The following is a 24,664-nucleotide window of genomic DNA, read 5'->3' as shown; positions in this document are numbered from 1 at the left end:
AGAAATTTTAGAGGATGAAATGAAATCAGAGAGAAATTTTTGGGCTCGAAAACATCGAAACAAAAATTATAGAGATTAAAAAGAGGAATTAGAGAGAGATTGCTGATGTCTACATTATTATTTAACCATTCCAGCGAACCCACCCTTAAAAAATGATTATCGGAGGACGAATATGCCATACCAATAAATAGAAAAAAATTAATTAACATAAGATTGGACGATTGAACACTGCTTAAAGAACACTGTTTTTTTAACTGAACATATAATAGACCATAACTGGCGACATATAATAGAGTCTATTTATCGAAGGAAAATAAGTAAAAAGGGTTAATAACTACAAATACAGTTACTCGAGTAGAAAAGTAAAGAAACGAACTGAAGCTGCGATCATTCGTAAAAATGATATTTACTAATCATAACCTTGATATAGAACTGCAGACAAGTATCATAAGGTGTTATGAATTTTCCACTTTTTTGTATGGATTTGAAAGCTGGGCACTAAAAATAGAACATATAAAGAAAGCTAAGAGCAATTGAAATGTACTATGGGCGCATAACCACTACAACAGCTAAATTTTCAATTTTTTATCATTGTGTCTTATTTTTCAAGCAGCTTCTTTCCGATTGCAATGTTCTTTATAAGATTCTTCATCATTCTCGCCATATTTAGCACGTTCCTTATTGGCAATGCATGCTTTATAACGATCTTTCTTAGGTTTATGAAATTTAAGTTTATATTCCCTGAAAATCTTTCGATATTTTTCAATGGAAACTGCTGTACGTTGAGCTTCCAAACACTCTTCCTTATACAAACTAGATTGTAACATTCATTGTTGATTCTAAGAATTTATACACACTTTTTTTTCGACAGTATTGGGACTCGACACGTGGAAAGGAATGTATGTGATCCTTAATGAAAGTATCGTCTTCTCTTTTAATTTTATTTGGTGGTGCTATTTTTCCTCTCATATCTGGAAGAAGTATACCACTGGAATTTATTTTTTTAAAGCTCCCCTTACTAGCCCCTCAGAAATATTTAATGTATCACAAAAAAATTCTCTTCATTTATTGTGCTTCTCTCCATTTGATGTCATAGAATATTTTTTTGTATTTGATTTTCTTGATGGTGCAGCAGTTGTTCTCCTGTTTACTGGTTTTATTGTAACATGAGTTATAATAAACTGACGCTGCTCTTTCAAAGACAGTAAACTCCGAAATTTTTTATCGTTCTCTTTCTAGTTCAGGAATTAATATAGAACATTTATATTTATTTCGTCCCAAGCATCTTGGTACTTTCAAAGGTCTCGCACTAATGACTTTTCCTTTGCTGGTTAAATATTCCTCACCTTAAAACCTCTTAGTTTTCTGTTCTCTCTTGTCCTGAGTAACCAGTTTTGATTTTTTACTGCTTGCAGGTGGGAAAGCTTCTGTTTTATCTTGTAGACTACCTTGACATTCAAGTAAATGGACAGTGTCTTCAAGAGGAACTAGTGCTTCTCGGCACTGGTACCTCCAATTTCATTGCTGTTGACAATGTCTTTAAGAGGAACAATTTGGTGGACACTGGTGCCTTCAGTTTCATTGCTGGATTGATCATCTGATTTTCTCACCTTTTTGCGGCGACGAGTGGAAAACTTATTAGACTTGGTATTTTTAGTACTAAAACCTAAAAAAATTACATAGAAAATATATTTCTGTGTGGTGTATGTACTGTTACCTTCCCAATCAGAAGAATCATCCCCAGATGGTTGTTGTTTATCACTTTCATCAGAACAAAATGGGTATTGTTCTTCAGCCTGTACTATATCCTTGAGAACAATACTAGCATTCGTTTTGGCTTCTCTTGCTGTATCTCCTTGTCTGGAAGTACTTGCCATTGGAAGAATTTAATTTGTACTGGAGCTAACATTTAGAAGATGGTCCATAATTTACACCAATTATAATACTTTCCTAAAAACATGGTTCGTTTTATTTTCGGAAATTAAAAAATGTTAACTTGTTTTAACTTTACATACATATTTTATGACGGTATGGATATGATTAAATTCAGTTCTATTTTTAACTTTTATACATCTAAAGATCTTTTGTAAATTATTTTGCAAATAAACCAAAACGTCACGTTTTAGTTATTTAACCGATACCCATTAAATTGAATTTTATTAAAACTTTTAGAACAATACGCTACAACTATTTAAAACTTCGTATAGGTACTAAAGTATAGCAAAAAAAAATAAAGAACTTACCAAAACCATAGTTAATAGCCAATACCATCCGATGTACAATAAACAAGTCCAAGCTTGCGTTATTACACCTCAATTAAACGAACTAAACTACTAAAGTGACTAATTCTCCGAGAGTTGGATTGTTTTACACATGGGTGTGGTTTTGTTTACATGTTTTACAGTCCGTCAATAATATAAAAATATTAATTCTCTTTATAGTAAACTCGCGAATGTGCAATATTCGTAATTTTGGACGTGTAGAACTGAATAAGTCCCAATGGTAAACTTACGAAACTAATTCTGCCGTCGTAATAGAGAGTACCGTATCTGGAAAATCTTAGTTTTGAGATAACATTAAAAACGTGTTTTTTTCTATATTACTGTCCTAGCTTATGTTCTAACGACTTTTAAAATATGCTACATTTAGAAATTTTGGGATAAAAAAACTGTTGGAAATAATTTTTAAACTGTAAATTTTTTCCTAATGGTTTAAAATGCACTTATAGAATACTTTTTAAATTTAAATTTAAAGACACTATTTTTGGTTTAGAAACGTTGGTTATATGTAAATCTTATCATTAAAATAAAACAGATTAGGCAATTTGGTTTTCAACAAAATATAATAAATTATGAATAACTTAACTTTTACATTTTTTAAAATTAATTTAACATGCAGTATACAGTAATGCAAAAACAGCTTTATTCAAAAATTTGAAATAAATCATTGGACGTATCTGAAACTGGAATATTTTCCCAAAACTTGATGCGGCCTTTTGGTATGACAGATGATACATTTTTTAAAATATTATCACGCTTTGAAGTGGGTATTCCCCGATTTGTTCTATATTTTTTAGGCTCCAACATTTGATGCTTATTTTTGACCAATGACATTTTCAAAAAATTTAACTGCCCAAGTTCGTCATCCAAAAAACTATCTCTGTATTCTAAATGAAGAAAGCCACGGTTTGCAAGAACTTCCACAAGATCTGCTATATATACTCTGGGTTTTAATCTATTTAAAACTGTCTTTCCAATTGTAAAAATCTGAATATGCCATAGATTTTGTTATGACTTTTCCGGAGTTAGCTTTTGAAACTGCAGATTCAAAGTCTCGAAGGTCATAGGTTTTTTTATTTTCTTTTTAAGCGTTTTCAACCTGGTGGTGGTAATTGTCATGAGACATGAAAGTGTGGCCAGGTTCAAAGTATTTTCATGTTATTTTTTCAGTACTAACATGATCAGAATTTATTAAATAAACATGAAATGAAAATAAAGCCCAGTTCTTGTTATGGCCGGAGCAATTGTCGAGCCAAAGTACAATGTGCTTTTGATCGCGATGGCAAAGGAAAAACTGAAGATAGGTACTAGTTATCTCTTCCGTTTTAGCAAACTTTTTACAAAACCTTTTTAGAAAACTGCAAAAGGTTTTCCTTTAGAGTTTTTTCCTATGAGTACAAAACTTTCGTTAAAAGCAATAATACGTTGTGTAAAGATAACACTTTTGAACATCTCGAGGCGTGGCAACGTAATGACTTCTTGTAAGTCTGCGGAAAAATAAATCGTTCAGGAATCGATGGATTTTTGAACATCATCTCTGTACATCTGCCGGGCAGTATTGGCACGTTTAATATGTTTATCCCATTTCTGACAGTTTTCTTATTCTGGATACACATTTTATTGTGAATGTGCATCATTATGTAACTTAACGCTTTCACATATTCCACATTCTTCGTTACCGAAATGTGAAAACGAAATGTTTTTTTCCTTAACTACAACATTTCTATTAAGTTCATATGAACAATCAACAGTGGGATTACTTTGCACAAAGTCAGAGTGCATGTCTTTTATTGTTATATCAGACGGCAGATACAGTTTGTTTGGGGCGTGTTCCAGCCTGTAGTGCGACACGCATGGATGATATTTTTGAATGTGATCATATTGATCATATTGAATGTGATCATATTTCGTGTGTAAGCATTGTTTGTCTTTTTCCACTGATATAGCCGTTGCATTGTACACTAACTTTATAATTGTGTCATTGTGACTATTATAACTAAAGCTCGGATTTATAGGCAACAAAAAATTGAATAAAAGGCGCCTATATAGGCAAAGATTTTTATTAAAAAAGGCAGAAATATTAACATTTAGGCAAAATATAGGCAATAAAGGAATATAACTTATTATTTATTGTACAAAGTGAATTAACGTAATATTAACTTAAGGCAGGTATATTTACACATCATAATCATAACATTAGTATAAATAAACTAGTTACTAAATAACTGTAAATTAATAATTAAACATTGTAACCACTTAAAATTTTATCATTAATAGAAACATTTAAATGTTTTTCAATATTTTCGGTCTTAAAACTATGTCTTCGATCACTTAAAATTAATTTGTACATTGAAAACGAACGTTCGACATCGACAGATGTAATTGGAGCATATTTCAGAGCGGATAATAAATCTGGCATAAATTGAAATTCCTCGGAAAATGTCCCATTCAAAACTTTAGCAACATTAGATAAAAGCGAAAAACCTTCATTCTTGTCGAAACCATATTTCATTTTTTTTTTAAATTAATTGACCGTTACTTCCAGGTGCCGATTTAATTTTCGTCTTTAAATTATCTATTAATTTTACTGACTCACATAAATTTATCTCTTGTTTTTCTAATAAGGTAATTGTGGTAACTATTAATTTATAATTTTCATTGATATAAGCGAGTTCCTGTTTCAATTTGGGATTTTTTAATATTTTTTTTTGCTTCTCGAATGGCTTCGGAAATATCATCATCAAATTCTGACATAACTAATTCTATTTCATTGCAGTGTTCAAAGTAAAAAAAACTGCTTCGAGCCAGGTTCCCCACCTTGTAATTACTGGTTTAGGTGGCAAAGGAACACCGGGAAGTCTTTCTTTATATATTTGCACCCTCAACGGAGCCTTTACAAAAACTTTTTTCATAAAATTTATAAAATTATTTACCAACGGAAACAGATTTCTTATTTCTTCAGCAATTCTATTTACCCCGCGGGCTACACAAGTACAATGAATTAAATTAGGATAAAAATCTTTAAATTAACAGCAGCTTTTAACATATATGCCGCAGCATCTGAAAGCATCAAAAATAATTTTATTCACTCGTATAGCGTTGGGTAAAAAGAGGTTTGTTAAACTATCTTGTATAAATCGACTTATTGTTAAATTGTTTGTTTTTTCCAATTCTTTAACGGCAACTAAATAAGGTTTTCTCGCAAAGTTTTTGTTCAAAATTCCAATCATTAAATTAGCTATATACCTGCCGCATACATCTGTCGTTTTATCCACGATAATATACAAAAAATAGCCCTCTAACTCCCGCTTAATTTTTGAAATATATTCCACATAACATTTTTCCACAATATGTTTTCTCAATTTACTCTCGTCCCGTAAGGATTTATTAAGATATTTTTCGAAACAGCATTTAAAACTGGCATAAATCAAATTTAAATGCGCCTTCCTCCTTTTTTTGAACTGCTTAAACTATCCCGCAGAGATATTTGGGCTAACTTAGAGGAATTTAATTTTTCCAAATTACGTTTATGAAGTGGGGTTCCATAATGCTGGTCAATAAAGTACTTTTTTGTACTTGAAATCTGAGAATTTAAAAAAAATAATTAGAATTCTAAAACCGCTTTAGAATTTAGTTATGTTGTGCGACGAGAAAAAAAGAGAAAAAATAAAACTTACCGATTTGCCGCATGGTTTACAAAATGCTCCATCTCCTTCTAGAGAAAGTTCCGAATAAGGAGCGATCCATAGCCTTAATTTAGATGTCATCTTTTCACACAAATGTCTAAAACGTTTTAAAACGTGTTGTTTGCTTTTCGGTATACGCAACAAAACTAAATTAGGTTATAGCAATTTGTGACTAAACTCTGATACAGTAACCGACTGTACAACTGATAATAAACTAATAAAGCTTAGGGATTTCCAAATAGTTAACCCTCAAGTCTCGATCAGGTTCATTTTCCTAGAAATCTGTTATATACACAAACCATTGATATTTTCGGCGGGCGTAATTTCGGCCGGTAATCCCTTGGCCTACCTGCATAAATCAAGGGGTACCATTTATGACAGGGGTAATTTCGGCCGAGGGGTTGATGTTTACGATGAGATTAAAATATTGGTAATTACGCTTCATAGTTTCTGTAAAATATTAACTGTGTATTTATTTGGAAATACCTAATCCTGTGTACCTGTCGGAAATACCTTTAATTTACTTATCTCTTTATTCTAATAACTATGTTGTACCTACTTAAGATTATTCCTTTAAATGTATAAAATTCACAAATAACAGGTATAAAATTATTATAGCTAGTCAGTATTATAACTTATCTTGAAGCTACTAGTCGATAGAAAGCATAAAATATATTATTTGTATACGATGGCATCTGTTTCAGTAATTAAGAGTTCACGCGGTTGTGACTTACTAGTTGTAGAAAAGTTTCAGTTTTGTAAACAGGACGTATTAAAAAGTGGTGAAGTACGTTGGAGGTGTATAAAGAAAAATTTAAGATGTTTAGCCAAACTGTACACTGTTGGTGCGGAATACACAGTTACTAGAAGTGAATTAATCCACAACCACGAGTCCGATGAAACTACGTTGGAGAGAAAAATAGTGACGACTTCATGCAAGCGCAAAGCTGAGGAAGACATATCGGAGAAACCTTCAAAAATTATTAAAAGCGTTCTTTCAAATCATTTGCCAGAGAATTTGTCATCGATAGATGTCAGTCTAATAAGAAGAAATTTGTACAACAGCCGCCGTAAGCTCTTACCAGCCCTGCCTAAGGATATTCACGATGTACATTCTGTACTCGATAGTTATGGACCGAAAACCACAACAGGTGAAAATTTTTTGTTTATTAACAGCACAGCTGATAATATCATTGTTTTTTCTTGCCATACAAATATAATAAGTTTATGTAAAATGAAAGATTTTTACATGGATGGCACATTTTCTTATTGTACAAAATATTTTTATCAGTTATTTACCATCCATGGACTGGAAAATGGGCATTATGTTCCTCTTTTGTATTGTCTGTTGCCCAATAAGACCAGTGACACATATATGAGACTTTTTCTGTTGGTAAAATCTAAAATTTTTGAACTTTATAATATTGTTTTTGAACCGAAGGAGGTATTTGTGGATTTTGAAATCGCAATTCATAACGCATTAAAAGTTGTCTTTCCCAAAACCAAACTAAATGGTTGTAGATTCCACTTGCACCAGGCGTGGTATAGGAAAATACAATCATTAGGGTTAACCCAAATGTATAAAGATAAAAACTGCGAGGAAAGCAAATGGCTTACTCATACTTTTGGGCTAACTTATTTAGACCCCTCTGAAGTTGAAGATTGTTTCATATTTGATCTCATGTCATACAAACCGGACCATAAACTTATAGATAAATACGCAGACTATTTATTAGAAAACTACATAGCGCCAGAATCTCATTTTCCACCAAATATATGGGCATATGAAAACCCATCAATTAAAAGAACCACAAATGCCTGCGAATCATTCCATTCGCACTTTAATTCTAGTTTTTATTCAAGTCACCCTTCTATATTTATTTTTATAGAAAAATTAAAAGATTGTCAGATCGATGCATATTTAAAAATAAAAAATTTAAATATTCCAGCAAAAATTAAAGACAAACAAGTAAAAAACAAACTAAAATTTATCGAAAACATGGTAAATATGCTTCGATCTGACAATATTTCTAGAATTAATTTCGTTAAATCTGTATCACATCAAAACGTTTTTTAAAAATTTATAGTTTACTTAATTTATAGAAATAAGTTGATGTAATAATTTTATTGAAATAAAGAAATATTTTAATATAAAGCATTCTGTTATTTTATTTGATTTGCGGCCGAAAATACCTATGAGATAAGGAAGCAACTTAAAACCTCCGGCCGAATTTACCTACCGGCTTTTAGTACCTGCTCTTTTTCCGGCCGAAATTACGTCCGCCCGATATTTTATTATTGACCCAAAATTTTATTATAGAATGGTTTAGTAATAGAATAATATCATGGGTAGTGTACAAAAAGGGTGTACATATGTGAAATTATGAATATAATTTCAGTTAAAGAGGACTGTATTACATAGGGCTGGTTCAAATAAATTAGGATATGTGGTAAAAGGTTATACAGATTATAGCAAATTAAGTTTATACAAAGTCTTACCAATTCTTCTGCTGCACATACACACACTCGCGGTATTTAGAGGCTTTCAGTCGCGGTTGTTCTTCATACGGGGAAACTGTCCGGTTACCGGTTTCTGAACACGTGTTTCGCGTATTAACACTTAGATCACGATGTAGAGCACATTTGCGTCTGTACACGATTTAAAATAGTACTTGCGGTATTTTTCGCGTAACTATAAGCGAGAGAGATAATTAGAGTGGAGAAAAAGCTTGGTAAGTCTGTACCAAGCGATATAGAGATTATACGTCTGCCTAGTAGGACTCAGCAGACGAAAGAGAGGACGACTGTTTCTAGCAACAGTCAGCAGTCAAGAGAGAGTGTCCGTTATCATCGAGAGACAACAGGCAAGAGAGTGAGCCTTTCTTTGCTATCTTACAACTGTCTGTATTTCTAATGGAGTGGGGTTAAAATGTGAGTAGGAAGGGTTGGAGAACGGGAAATAATTGTAAAATTGTGGTAGAATGGTAGCTAGTAATACAGCGAAAAAATGACATGATTTTTCGCATGTGAAAAAATTGAACATACTGGGGGCGGGCGAGAAGAGTTACGCCACTGGGATAGGGTATCAAATAGTTACTTCGAGAACGAGGGTAAACCAGTATACATTAGGGGTACTGTTAGAACTGTAATGAACTAAGATAACTAAAAACTATTTATAATCTAGAGAAACTAAAGTCTAGAGAAACTATATACATAATTGGCAGAAAGTGCCACTATTGGTTAAAGGGTAACCTAGCTACTTTCTTTATTGACCTAAGATATTCGCCATTAGGTGTGGATACCCTAACAGTTCGAACAAGAGAGTCTTTGCCTGGGAGCACTTCGATAATCTTTGCCAGAGGCCAGAGGAGTGGGGGAGTCTCTTCATCTTTAATAAGTACAACATCACCTATCTTTAAAGGATCAGTAGCGATGTTCCACTTACTCCTACTTTGGGTCATATGCAAATATTCCACCGACCACCTTTTCCAAAAGGTTTGATGAATTTTCGAGATATGCTGAAAGAGGGAAAGACGGTTCTGTGGTATTTCTGAGAGATCTGGTTCTGGTGGACTTGTGAGACTTTTTCCTACAAGGAAGTGTCCGGGCGTTAAGACTGAGAGATCATTTGGATCGTTTGAGAGCTGAGTGATAGGTCTTGAGTTTAAAATGGCTTCGATTTGACAAATTATTGTATAAAAAACTTCAAAGGTAAAACGAAGATTTTCTACAAGACGATAAAGATGGTATTTGGCACCTTTAATCCCTACCTCATGCAACCCAAATTGAGAAGGGTTACGAGGCACTCCAAATTTAAAACGAATAGAGTTTTCAGAGCAGAAATTAGTAATCCTCTGCGAGAAGTTCTTACTTTTAAAGAGTTCGTTTAACTCAAGAAGCTGATTGCGGGCACCATAGAAATTAGTAGCATTGTCTGACCATATAATCTCGGGAGCGCTCCGCCTTGCAATAAATCTTTTAAGGGTGAGAATAAAAGCATCAGCTGTTAAGCCGGTGACAAGTTCGATATGAACACATTTGGTGGTCATACATATGAAGAAGGCTATGTATGCTTTATATAATGGAGCCTTTCTAAGATGAGAGGATCGGATCATGAAAAAACCTCCGTAATCTACTGAGACCTTTTGGAAAGGTCTTGTCGAGAGAACACGATCGGGATGGAGATCTGCCATTAGTTGTGTTGACTTGGGTGTCATGAAACGGAAACATTTCACACAGTCGTGTATTATCTTCTTTGTTTGTCTTAGTCCAGAGATACGCCAATATTTCGAACGAAAATTTGACAACGTGGTCAAGGCACCTGCATGTCCCAATTTAACATGCATTTGTTTTATCATTAATTTGACAACTGAATGATTAGATGGTAGTAGCAAGGGATGTTTCTGTTCGAAAGAGATAGGGGCAAATTCTAATCTACCACCTACATGAAGAAGTCCAGTTTTCTCAGAGAGGAAGGGGTTTAGTGCCCTGATAGTTTTATCAGAGATTATTTTCCGATGTTTTAACTCATGAAATTCTTTAGGAAAGGCCTGTGGTTGTATGTACTTAACAATCACAGTGGTGGAGGAGCTTATTTCACAAACTTGCAGTGGTCCTAATTCTAAAGGTGAATTAGTATGTCTATTTCTTAGATTTGAGAGAAAACGAAAAACATATGCTAGAGTTCTCTGAATTTTTGAAAATGACGAACATTTATTAAAAAGGGTTTCAAGGGTATTATTCACTTGAGATATGTCAGAGGTTGTGCTTAAAGTGACCTGAGTGTGTTTGAGTTCCAGTAAATCTCCCGTCCATTCTTTTATCCTGAATTGAGAGTAGTCTATTACACTGGAAACTAAAAAGGGGGGACCTTCGGTCCACAATTTTTTTAAAATTGACTGAGTGATATCTGAGGCTCTAGAGGGCAAATCTGCTACGTTTAAAGAGGAACTTACATGATGAAATAAAAAGGATTTACTTAATTCTTTGATTTGACTGACACGATGAAGTACAAATGGATTCCATGTAAATTTAGTTGTTAAAATCCATGTTAAAGCGATGAGGCTGTCTGAAAATATGTGAACTTCAGATATTGTGACGTTTTTTGAAAGAACCTCAAGTACCTTTCTAGTAAGAGTGACACCTAATAAGATACCAGACAATTCTAACCGAGGAATAGTTAGTTTATTTTTTAGTGGAGCTATTCTAGTTTTCGATGCTATGAGGCGAGACGTGACTGTGTTGTCACTATACACGACTCGAAGATAGACACAAGCAGCATAAATGTCCTGAGAGGCATCGGTGAAACAATGTAATTGCATATCCGATTTAGGCAGTGGAAGTGTCAGGCATCTGGGAAATGTAATTTTAGATATTGATTGGAATGTATCCAATAATGATTTCCAATCCGAGATCAATAGGTCATCCAGTATATCACTGTCCCAGTCTAAGGGCAATGACCAGATACGTTGTAAGAAAGATTTAGAGTGTACTCTAAAAGATAAGAGTTTTCCTAAGGAGTTATACATTCGAGAAACATAGGTACATAATTTTCTTTTTGGTAAGGGAGGCGCCTCCTCACAAATAGGCAACTTAAAAGAAAAATCGTCTTGATAAGGTGACCTGTAAATACCTAGGACCTTAAAGAAGCTACTAACTAAGTCAAGATTGACTTCTGAAGTGAAGATCATATTATGCTCATTTGAAACGGCACGAGAATTTGAATATATTTTATACAGTTGGAAACCGTGAATGTTCAGAAGCGACCGTAGTTGAGAATAAGGTATGTGTATCCTTTCCAAGTTATTGGCGCTGGTCAAGTCGATATTTGCAAACCTTTTTAAAGTATGAGAAGCCACTGAGTGCGTGGTTTGGTTAGCAAAAGTTTGAACCTGAGAGACAGTAAACAACGGAGTAGGGCACGTTACATTAACGTTCACCACATCAGGAGGCGGCAATGCAGACTGGGCCTCCAGTAACAGAATATTGTTGGGCACTGCAGTAGCTGTTGTTACTTGGACCTCTACGAATGGTAGGGCCACGGTAACAGAAGAAAAGGCAGGTTCGACTGAATCTAATGAATTAGATTGTGAAGGGGTATGAGTAAGAACAGTTTGTATTGAGAGAAATTTGATGACATCCGTGTCAATACGAGGCTGTGAGAGGAGTATTTGATTTTCGTGTATTAGTGGAGGAGCTATGGATTTATTCCGAGGAGGGATAATTTTCAAAAAATTGACATGTACATCACCTTCACAAGGTGTTGCAATTGATAATAAATCAATAGATTTTTGTGTAGGAATTTTATTGAAATGTAAGAAAGTGGGAGTGAATATATTCTGAGCTTGAATAGAGAGTTTATTAACCTGTCGTATATTTAGAGCATGTAAAGTTTCAGGTTGAGAGATATCTTGAATTTGTATACGAGTTTGGGGAGGTTTTTGTGCCAATTCCGCTTGCACACCGCAAGAAGGCGGTACTTGAGTTAAGTTTTCAATAACCAATGGAGACAAATTGACAGTTTTTAGAATAGGAGCAGAGACTAAAACATTTTGTGTATGTAAAACTTGTCTTGAAACCAAGGTATTGGATTCTTGTAATCTTTGTGGGGGAGAAATGTTAAGAAGCACGGGAGATGCAGATATTACAGTTTCAGTAATCATATTTTGTTCTGGAGTATTTTGAAAAGTGACTGTTTGTGCTGGTAACACAATTTTTAAGAGAGGCTGGCCTATTACATCTTGAGTACTAATGTTATTAGAAGTGTTTTTATAAGTCGGCTTTTGAAGCTCTTGCGTCTGAGCTTGAACAATTGCAGAACTAAACGAAGTACTTATAGTTATTTCTTTCATCTGTTTAAACTGATTGGGGAGGGAGTCAGAGTAAAATGTATTTTTAACTTCTTTTTGGCCATTTATATTCAAATCAGTACTTTTAACAATGTGTCTACTGGAAGTATTCGCCTTAAATTTTGTATCAAATTTAAAAGCCTGTTTAGCTTCCAGTTTTTCTTCTAAGAAACATAAAGCATCCATATATTTTTCATAAGTAATATCTACTTCCTCACTTTCGAGAATAGTTTCGTCGTCAGCCAGGTTTTCCAAAGCATCCAAATACGATTTATAAGCTGCCCTAAGCTGAGTAATATATTCCCTAATTCTACAATTAGAGAGGCCTTGTTCATTTGAACTAACAACGTTCGCAATTCTGGCGATATTTCTTTGTGAAACGTGCATTGCATAAAAATATTCTGCAATTTCTGCCATTTTGAATTGGAGTATATTATAGTTATATAGAGTGTAATAAGAGTGTACAAGTCAGAGATGAATGAGAAAGAGAATAAAACCTAGCGACTCTTGGAAAGAGTACAAAGAGCAGAGAGAAAATATGTATATATAAGAGTATAATAAGATTATCAGTTTCTTGTTTTTTGTGTGAAAATTATATTTGGTATCGTGAATTGAATTTAAATTAACACTAATAGAGATAATTGTTGTTGATTTAATAAAGCAATTAATATGCAAATACTTTCTAAGAGCAGAGATTATTGTAAGAACTTAGTTTGTATCATCAAGCGATTTGAATAAAGCGATTATTATAAAAGGGATTAATGACAATTACTGCTGAGAATTCTTGTAAAAATTTATTATTCAGAACAATAGGACATAATCCCAAATTATTTACCTAGACATGTACCTCTGGCAAAACGTGTCAGAGAACAATACAATTAGTTGGGATTATAATGAGAATCTTTGGTTGACAAAGGCTGGGATTTTTACTACGTCACAGGTATCTATCAATGGGTCATTCTACCTGACTTCCTAACGTCCTTTAACAATAGAATCATAAAATTGGAATTTACACAGACAAGAACAACGATCTATCAATATATCGATTTATCAATACATACGTATATACATATATATCAAAGAACATATACACATATATAGAAATACATAATTTCGAAGGACCAAATCTAGTGAGATTTACAGCAGAGGTAAGATTTATCTGAACCGAATTAGATCAAAATATGTTCAATCGAGCATGAGATAAAACAGAGAGACTGAGTATTTACATATGACTCAAAAGTGTACCAAACTATGTAGAATCAAGATGTGAGACAGAGAGATAGAGAGTGAGAGAGAGATTATGATATTATGATTTATATCCGACTCGAGTAGACCACAATATGTACAAAAAGGGTGTACATATGTGAAATTATGAATATAATTTCAGTTAAAGAGGACTGTATTACATAGGGCTGGTTCAAATAAATTAGGATATGTGGTAAAAGGTTATACAGATTATAGCAAATTAAGTTTATACAAAGTCTTACCAATTCTTCTGCTGCACATACACACACTCGCGGTATTTAGAGGCTTTCAGTCGCGGTTGTTCTTCATACGGGGAAACTGTCCGGTTACCGGTTTCTGAACACGTGTTTCGCGTATTAACACTTAGATCACGATGTAGAGCACATTTGCGTCTGTACACGATTTAAAATAGTACTTGCGGTATTTTTCGCGTAACTATAAGCGAGAGAGATAATTAGAGTGGAGAAAAAGCTTGGTAAGTCTGTACCAAGCGATATAGAGATTATACGTCTGCCTAGTAGGACTCAGCAGACGAAAGAGAGGACGACTGTTTCTAGCAACAGTCAGCAGTCAAGAGAGAGTGTCCGTTATTATCGAGAGACAACAGGCAAGAGAGTGAGCCTTTCTTTGCTATCTTACAACTGTCTGTATTTCTAATGGAGTGGGGTTAAAATGTGAGTAGGAAGGGTTGGAGAACGGGAAATAATTGTAAAATTGTGGTAGAATGGTAGCTAGTAATACAGCGAAAGAATGACATGATTTTTCGCATGTGAAAAAATTGAACAGTTAGTACCATGAAATTTTAAAAAAGGCACAAATAGGCGGTATTTACGAAAAAAGGCAAAAAGTGCAAAAAACAATTATAATAGGCAAAATAGGCAAAAAAGGTATTTTGCCTATAATTCGAGCTTTAATTATAACCCAGTGTTGACAAATAAAAAGTCTTACATACTTGAAAAGATTCTCCTGTTTTATTTTTAAGGTAAAATTTTATGGTCTTATTCCTTCTAAAGTCTTCAGTTAATGTATTTGCGGTCCTTCTTTTTACATCCATTTTTATTGTAGTATGAAGAATAAATAGCCTTCTTGCTGTCCAATCCTGATTTAAAAATTCTTCGTTAATTAACTTTCGTCGATCCTCAGTTATCTTTTTGCTACACTTTCTTTTGCAAGACCCATTGCACTGGGGTCTACGTTTATGGTTCTCTTTATTTTTTTGTATTTTTTTGAGCATATTACGTCCTTTGGCTCCCTTGTTTGTTTTATTTTTCTTTTTCGTGGCTTTCCTTTTTTTGTAAGTGCCATATTTTCTTGATTTTCGACATTATTTTCACTTTCATTGCCCGTATCTGTTTTCCGTTCATATTCATCATGTTTAGGCAATGCATCACCTTGCTCAGAAAAATCTTCAGCTGGTTTAGTAAATGCTTGTTCATCTTGGTTTTTATGCTTGGCTTCGGTACTTTTGTCAGATATAGGATCAAGGTCAAACAATATACGGGGTTCTACTTCTGAATCTGAAAACAGTTCTATGGCTCCCAGTAAACTAGTGTCGGTTAAGTCGTCTTCATCTGGCTCTTCGAGATTTGGCACGTTTACAGGCGGCGTCGAGATTGTAGTAATAGGTTTTTCTTCATTGCAAGATAGCGGCATTAAATTCTGAAATATTTGTTTTTCTGGTTCACTGCTTTTAGAAGGCTCCGTCACATATGATGCATTCTTAATATTTTTAATGTTCTGGAAATCTGAACTTTCGTGATTGATGTTGTGTTTTTGCGTTCCAATTTTCGTAACAACAGTTTGAATATTATGAACATTAACCTGCAACTTCAACTTGATTTCCATTTGCGAGGCACAGTATCTTTCTAGCTCGCTGCATTCTTAAACGAAGTTAGTAACTGAAAAAAACAGGTTTTATACTTACTATTTTTTGTATAACTCGTTTTTGTAAAATAAGAAAGTCAAATCCCAGTTTACAGTATGTATAACGAAAGTTCAACGTCGCGTCATGGGTTGCCTTTCTCGCTTTTTATTTTTAAACCAGACGAAATAAAGTTTTGACCTCTTAAATGTAGTTCGATTCTAGATCGATATTAATGGCGGCGGTCGAACAGCTAATTTTTTACTTTAGGTTATGACGTCTGACAGCTGCTAACAGTAAAGACAGGCTCCAAAATCCTTATGTGATCATTATTATGACGCAACGTTGATCCTCCGTTATACTAACAGACTTTACATATTTACATAAAATACACGTTTATTTTTCGCAATAAAAACCCACACCAAACTACTTACTTTATCAAAGTTAATAATCACAATAACTTTACTAATGACTTTTGTGACCATAAAAAGGACAAAGAACTTAATTTTCTAATTAATTTTTATAATAATAAGTGGTTACTTACCAGCAAAATTTCTGATGGATAAGTAACTTTTAAATTACACAAATTAATAAAATACCGAAAAAGTTGCCCAAACAACACAAAAAACATAGATTAGAACAAGTGAACGTGGTTTTAAAGGCTCTGACAACACGACGCACCTTATGGGATGGCTATCAAATGAATACTAAATTACTAAATTATTTACTAAACACCCCCGAACTCGGATATGAAATTGTAGCTTAAAATGCCGTAACTACTTTGCGCGAATGTAGTTACGGTTTTTTAAGCTTGTAAAGCGCTGTAAGTCTTTCTAAGCTACACACGTCTCTAATAATTTATGTATAAATTGTAAGATAGAAACTGGAAAGTTTTAGATACGGCAATATAAACAAAATTTGCTGGATACGGTTGTTTAAGATATGAAATCGAAAAATAACGTCATATTGTCAAAAACGTATGTGCATTTTGATATACTTGCAATGCAGTTACGGTTTTTTAACATGCACCAGTCCATTCCGCATACCTGAAATACCCATAAAAGTGTGGTTTTAACTCAAATTTAAAAATGCAGATTCGTAAGTTCACTGTTGCAAAAGTTGAAAGACGAGCACATACGTTACTTTTAACAAGTTAATTGTGAGTTTAATATTAAAGATACATATTCAATACTAACAGACTGTAAATCTAGTTGTAGTGTGTAACCCTAACTGGTTAATGCAATTTCGTGATTTTCGCAGATTCTCTACTTTACCATACATACATGAGACGATACGTGCATCAAGAATGGTCGTGGATAAAACGATTTGATGTTAAAATGTTCCAGTAGAATAAAAACCCGTTTTTTTAACATAAATGAAACACTATGAAGATTTTAGATACTGTTTTCTATGCAGGTTCTGCAAATACTAGAAAATTGAAATGTCGTATTTTATAGTATTGAAGATAGCATCACTTGCTGTGTTTTAGAAAATTTTCAAATTTCTTGTCCCAAGTTTTTAATTTCAGAAGTAAATCGACGAGTTTTAGTCGATTTGCTATTTTGTTCTATTTTAGTTTACCACCGATAACGACAAATTTAATTTTAGATTTGTTAAACTGATTAAATTAAATCTTTATCGGTGATGTTTTGTAACGTTTCAGTAATCTGTATCGGTGATGTATCAACTGCGATATAGCTAGTTATTTTTCACAATTGTTATCGCAGATTTGCACCTAGTTTTCATGTAAATTTATTTTTTATTACAATACAGTTGCACAATTTCTATTTAGTTAGCCTATAAATGGATATTTATTACCTTAGCAAGTAAAAGCGTAATAAATTAACTAAAGCAACAGAGTTTAAAATATCGCTACTACGTATTTTTCACAATAGATATCATGTAGCTTATGCTTCTCTACGCTTTAATTTATTCCAACAAATCACAATTATAATTAAAAATATATTTTATTTGACGTTTCGATTTACAATGTGGAAATTTTTGATAAAACACACTCAGGAAGCACTCATTTTTCATTAGTATTTCTCGGTATGTGGGACTATCTTGGGAGTGGTCTTCTGTTCTCTAACTTCTTGTAAGCCAAAAAATCGACCAAGAGCGAAAAAACAGAGCAATCTTAATCACCTGAAAACTATAAAACCGTATGCGAAAGGTGTGTTTAAACAACGTTTCTACGTAAAAAAGGCTCAATAATAGGTGCTTTTATCTGTCTTAAAGCTACAAACATAAATATTCGGTGTATACAAAAGAAATTGCGCAATTTGGAAAGATCCACGGGGCCAAGCTACTCGTAGATTTGCAATCCTAAAATTTAATTTAAAATTCAGATTTCAATTTCAAAACCGAATGAGGATTAATAAAATTTATTTAACAATTTTTAGTGAGTCATTAAATGTTGATAATGAATTTTGAAGGCAGTATAGGTTATCGATGCTCACTCTACGACGAAACTTTAAGCAATGTCCACTGATTTCGATAAATACGTCATAGGATCTACTGCCAATAGACAACCATACGACTTTCAATAATATGACATATAATTCTGCTAACAAACCTTACTCCACGTCCCAGAATGCTTGGTACCACGTAACCATTAAATATATTTGTATAGGTAGTAAACGCTATCACTTTTAGGTTTTCACGCATTTTACTAGGAGATATCGCATATTATCATACAATTAATTCATTACAGCGGCATGCGGTATAGGCACATATGGATAGGTATTGCTGTTATGAATCAAAACTGCTTTGAACCTTAGTTTGAAAGAATATATAAATGAACACAAATTGTTCGTTTTTCTAGGTGTCTTAATATAAGAAATAAGCTGTTAACATCCGTAATAGAGAAAACTCCATCTTTTTATTCTTGACTTAGAAGTTCTGACCGATGTGGTTAGTTTTAAATCTCGAACTAAATCACTCTATTCAGCCTGTGAAATCAGAAGAAGATTTATGAAACATTTTGGTTCTTGAAAAAGTGGATTATTGCCTATTTGCTGTTCTATCAGATGTTGCATCAGATAGAACTTCGCCACTTTTAAGTTCTTTTTTATCCACACCCAATTCAACCTGAGATATTTGTCGCTGCGAAGACAATATACACAGTGGCGGCACGGCCCAAAATTGATATGTCACATATCTACCTATTTTTAAGATATAATAATTGCCAGTTCCTTAAGCTTGGTGGGGTATAAACACACTTTGATTTTAGTTTTAAGCTTAAAATGCCAAAACATATTGAAAATACCAAAACATCTCCTTGTCAGAAAATGTATGTTGACCATTAATCGACCACTACACATTCAGTACTATTTTCAGCACTATATTCACTGCGCTTATAAGATTATCAAACACTTTTTTGTAATCCACGGGGTGTAAACATACATTCATAAAGGAGTTATTCTTATAAAGGGTGTTTTTTTAAAGGTATACAAATGTAAGTTGGTAATAAGTTTTTAACTGTTGGCCATTTTACAGCTGTCAAGTGATCTATGTTAAGTTGGGTTTGACATTTTTGAGCAAGTAATTAGATTAACTATGGAACAATTTTGCACTACCTTTACTCTAGCTGATACGCATCCACAGACACATCGTACAGTGCGTATAGAAGAATTTGTTGCTGCTGTAGAGCGTAGCATACAAGAAGACGCGAATCAGTCTATCTGCTATCGTGTACAGAAGGTGGATACATGGCCATCCTCGTTATGAAAGATTTTGCGGAAAGATCTGGCTTTGAGTGCTTACAAAATTTAACTCTTCCAAGAATTGAAGGTACATCATCACCAAGCAGGATGTAGATTCGTAGATTCGATGAGTGGGTCCAAAACGAGATTGCCGTTGATTCCGATTTTCATAACCGAATTTTATTTAGCGATGAAGCTCACTTTTGGTTAAATGACAACGGCAACAAACAAAACTGTCCTATTTGAAGATAAGATAATCCTCAAATGTATGTTAAGAAACCATTACATCCAGAAAAACTGACTGTTTGGTATGCTTTATGATCTGGTGGAATCATTGAATCGTACTTCTTTAAAAACCATGCTGGCCAAAACTTTACAGTCAATGATGACCGTTATAGAGCCGTGATTATGGCCCTTTTATATTCCCCAATTGAACAATCAAGATGTACAGGAGCTGTTGTTTCAATAAGACGGCGCAACATGTTACACAGCTTGCGCCACAATTGATTTATTGAAGGAAACCTTTGGTAACAGTATAGTTTCACGGTTCGGACCGTGAATTGACCTACATGATCGTGCGATTGAACATTCTTGTTCAATTGTATTATTAAACAATATACAAGATTGTGTACAGCAGTTGGATACGTATACGTTTACTTTATGGAAGATTTTGCGGAAAGATCTGGCTTTGAGTGCTTACAAAATTCAACTCATGCAAGAATTGAAGGTACATCACCTAACAAGGCGTAGATTCGTAGATTCGATCAGTAGGTCCAAAATCAAATTCCTTTATTCCGATATTCATAACCGAGTTTTGTTTAGCTCATTTTTGGTTAAATGACTACGTTAATAAACAAAACTGCTCTATTTGAAGTTAAGATAATCCTTAAATGTATGTTGAGAAACCATTACATCCAGAAAAACTGACTGTTTAGTGTGCTTTATGATCTGGTGGAATCATTGGATCGTACTTCTTTAAAAACTATGCTGGTGAACGTTATAGAGCCTTGATTACGGCCTTTTTATGTTCCCCAATTGAAAAACCATAATGTACAGGAGCTGTTGTTTCAATAAGACGGCGCAACATGTAACACAGCTTGTAATTGATTTATTGAAGGAAACCTTTGGTAACCGCATAGTTTCACGTTTCGGACCGTGAATTGGCCTCCAGGATAGTGCGATTTAACACTGCTAGACTATTTTATGCAAGGATATGTGAAGGTGCAAGTCTACACCGATAAGCATGAAATGATTGACCACTTTGAGGACAAAAAAATTCTCCGCTTTATTACCGATATATAACGACAAATATTGGACAAAGTCATCGAAAATTTAACTTCTAGATTAGACTATATCAAAGCCAGTCATGGCGTTTATATGCCAGAAATCATATTTAAGTTAAAATTCCAAAAGATTATCTTTCGAATGAAGTAAATTTTATGACAATTTATAAAAACCATCCTTGTTTTTTCCCATTTCAAAGTTCTATACCTCTAAAAAACACCATTTATAATGTGTTACGTCCAAACCCGATTTCAGGCAAACTAGTTCCGACTAGGCTAAACTGGTTCTTCCATACGCTATAGGATTAATTAGAACAGCATAGTCCAAGCTAATTTGTCCTAAGCTTGATTGAATAAACCAGTTTAGGCTAGGTCAAAGTAGTTGATCCTGATATATATACGCACAATTCAGGATACACTAGGACGGCCTAATATAAATATTATAGTATACTACAAAGCCAAAATAGATAGATAAACAGAATAAAATAGTCTGTAATTGGAAAAACAATCATTTTGACTAAACTGATTATGATTCCTTCGTTAAAACTCATGCACGATTGTTAATAAAAACAATCATGACAAATAATGTTCTTGTTATAAAATTAATGATTATAGCTGTTATTAAAATTATTATTTATTTTTACATGGAGTGCTTTGGTGGCACTTAATATTGCAGAGTATCATTTTCTTCTGTACTTGCATCTGTTTGTGGAACAGTTTTTGTTGCGTCTGAATCTAAAAAACTTTGTTCTTATCCAACTGAGTATCACATAGCTGCAACCCTTAATGATGTTTCAGAGCATTATTTTACATCTGCTGCCTCTTAAAAAAATAATGGCAAATGTCAAATTCTGATCCGAAAAAAAAAAAATTAAAAACATCTTAGCTAATTACTACTCCAAAAAGTTAAAAAAAGATAAATTATTAAGTAAGAAAAAGTAACACCTGCAATGTATTTTCTGAAGTACTTCATATTTAATGAAAACTTTGTTAAAACCTTCATTATTTGTCTAAAGAATAACTTAAATGATATTTCTGAGATCACCTTTGCCTTTTACAATATCTGGAATTAATATAGTCACATTATCTCTAATGTGGATGGCTAATGGATGATGCTTGTCAGAAGTTACGTTTATTTTTTTAGCCTGTTTCACAAGATTTTCTGTTGCCTTTTTCTAGCTTTTTGAATGTCATTTTTAGATAAAAAATGTTTTTTGGTTACTTACTTCTTTAACGTTATCATTACTGTATTCTCTTCGGTTAACATTGCTATTGTCCTCTATTACCTTCCTTAACTTATCCTTTTTCTGAATTATATTTATGATTTATTGTGGCAAAGAGGAAGTCTAAAATCCTACTCTCGGTTTTATTCCAAATAATACCTTGAATGGTGATTGTTTTATCCCTAAATATTAGGCGCGGTTTTTCTTGACTTGGACATATCTTAAACCTTCTGACCATCTTGTTGAAACTTTGTTTTTCATCCAAGAACCTATCATATCCTAATATCGATTGGCACGTTCAATGGAGTCCTGGCTTTGACTGTGGTGCCTGGTTTTCTTGCACAATTTTGATTTCTGACCAGAAACTGACAAACTCATTTTTAACATTATTGATAAAGTCCCTACCGTTGTCAGATTGAATAATGCACGGCCCTCTTATATCATATGGCACTCAATAAAAATGGCACCTCCGTCGCTCTCTAGATTGTAAAGCGCGTAGTAGAAACAAATTTTGTTAGATGGTCTTCATGAACCGTAATAAAAAATATAAAAATCTCTATCTGATTGTATCTGAAAATCCAATAGATATACTTGTTACCTACTATTTATTTTCAAATAATGAATGGGTTTAGAAACTAATCACCTTTCCTATTTTTATTTTGATAAAAGGCACAACACGTCGATAATTACAGACTTATCATTTCTTTTGTCATATCTTTGACATATTTTTTATGTTTCAGCTAACATCCTGCTATAATACCTTCACTCCGTGCAATCAGTTTGTTCACATCCCCGATTTTTAGCACAGCAAATCGTTTCAATCTTCTTTGTTTTACTGGTTTCTTTTTTTCAGATCTTTCTGCATCTTAATCTTATTCAGTAAGTTCCAAATGTTAGTCTGGTGATATCACATTAAAATGAGAAGACCTTACATTTTCACTTTGTAAAATTTCTGTCAAAAACTTTTCCCACCATTGTTTTTGATCTGCTTGTCGACTTGACGTAGATTCATTGATATGAAATAAGAAGAAAACTTATTATTAATGTATTATAATACCTAAAATGAACCACGAGCTGGATGAACTAATGCAGAGCGCAGATATTGTCAGATTTGTAAAATCACAAAGACTAAACTGGCTTGGTCACCTAGAAAAAATGCCAGATAATTGAGCTGTAAAAGTAGTCCAGAGATGGAAGCCCCAAGGAAACAGAACAAGAGGAAGGCCCCATAAAAGATGGATAGACGACGTAGAGAGGGATCTTAAAGCCATGAACATCAGGCAGTTCATCAGGCACAAAGGGTTGTAGCGCCATTAGAAGAAGAAGAAGAATACCTAAACATTTAACTTTAAACTGCAGTCATTCATTTAACAATTTACACACGGCTGGCAACTAGATGCCAAAGGTGTAAATTACTACCGTAATTCGGAGGCCGTACTAGTTTATCCTGGATTGTGCGTGTTTATATCAGGATTAACTAGTTCGGCCCAGCCTAAACTGGTTTATCTCATCGAGTCTAGGATAAATTAGTTTGGACTAGGCTAAAAAAATTAATTCTATCGCGTATAGGATGAACTAGTTTAGCCTAGGCGAGACTAGTTTTTCCTGAAATCGAGTTTCGTCGGTAACATAAAATATGTTTTTATGTTCTATACATATCCCTAGAACCACAAGGTGAAATCGGTGGAACGATTTTCGCAAGGCGGGGTCACCGGCGACCCGAAAATATTTTTTAAAATAAAAGACATTTAAATGTTTTTAAAGTTATTTGTCAAAAAATTTACTAACAGATTTGATTTCTAATCAGAAAATGTATTTTTAGATAACAATAAGCAAAACTAATATACAAAGTGAGTCAAAATAATATAAAAGCACTTATATTTGACAAATACATTTTAAGATGTCAAAAGTAATTTAAAAAAAAACTTGAAAAAAATTGAATAGTTGATTTTTATAAACTAATACTATATAACTTATATATTATTAACAATGTCTACAAATACTAAATTGGTGTTCGGCACACATATTTTTTTCACAATAAAGACAAATATAGCGACCTTTTCTTGGACAATAATAACATCGACGATTTCGTTTCTGAGGAATTGCAGTGGATATTTTGGCCAGATATTTCAAATAATGACAAATAGATTCCCTTAACTTTTTCGGAAGCCGTATATTATTCATTCTTTGTTGCATATGATCTTGTACTAATGCATCAGCTAAGGACTTATTCTAACTGTTTCAGTCTGTACAAAACCATTGTGTTTACTCCACCTCTGTCTAACATTTCATAAAAAACTTACAGTGGCCATCTTGTTTTCCTAGCAACGGTTTTTGCATGACACAGTTGATCGAAGGTATCGACGCCCCCTTAGTGCTGTTATAGAATATAATTATTTCTGGTTTTTTGGTAACTACATCAACTTCTTCTAACGAGTGCATAAAACTGATTAATAGAACGCATTTGTTTCGTTTTGGAACATGTGATACTAGTGTCAACTTTTGCGTAAATGCAAATGCTGAGAACGGAATTTC

At 33.5% G+C, this 24,664-nt stretch overlaps 1 protein-coding gene across 1 annotated transcript in view; it reads left to right on the top strand.

Annotated features, from left to right (window-relative positions):
* Positions 1-24,664, top strand: part of grnd (grindelwald) — a 132,957-nt gene that overhangs the window by 50,210 nt on the left and 58,083 nt on the right. The gene's annotated exons all lie outside the window — the stretch shown is intronic.

This window comes from Diabrotica undecimpunctata, chromosome 8 (genome assembly GCF_040954645.1).
Source record: "Diabrotica undecimpunctata isolate CICGRU chromosome 8, icDiaUnde3, whole genome shotgun sequence".
NCBI lineage: Eukaryota > Metazoa > Arthropoda > Insecta > Coleoptera > Chrysomelidae > Diabrotica > Diabrotica undecimpunctata.
The sequence above is the reverse complement of the archived record's forward strand: the minus strand, read 5'-3'. Positions and strand labels throughout refer to the sequence as shown.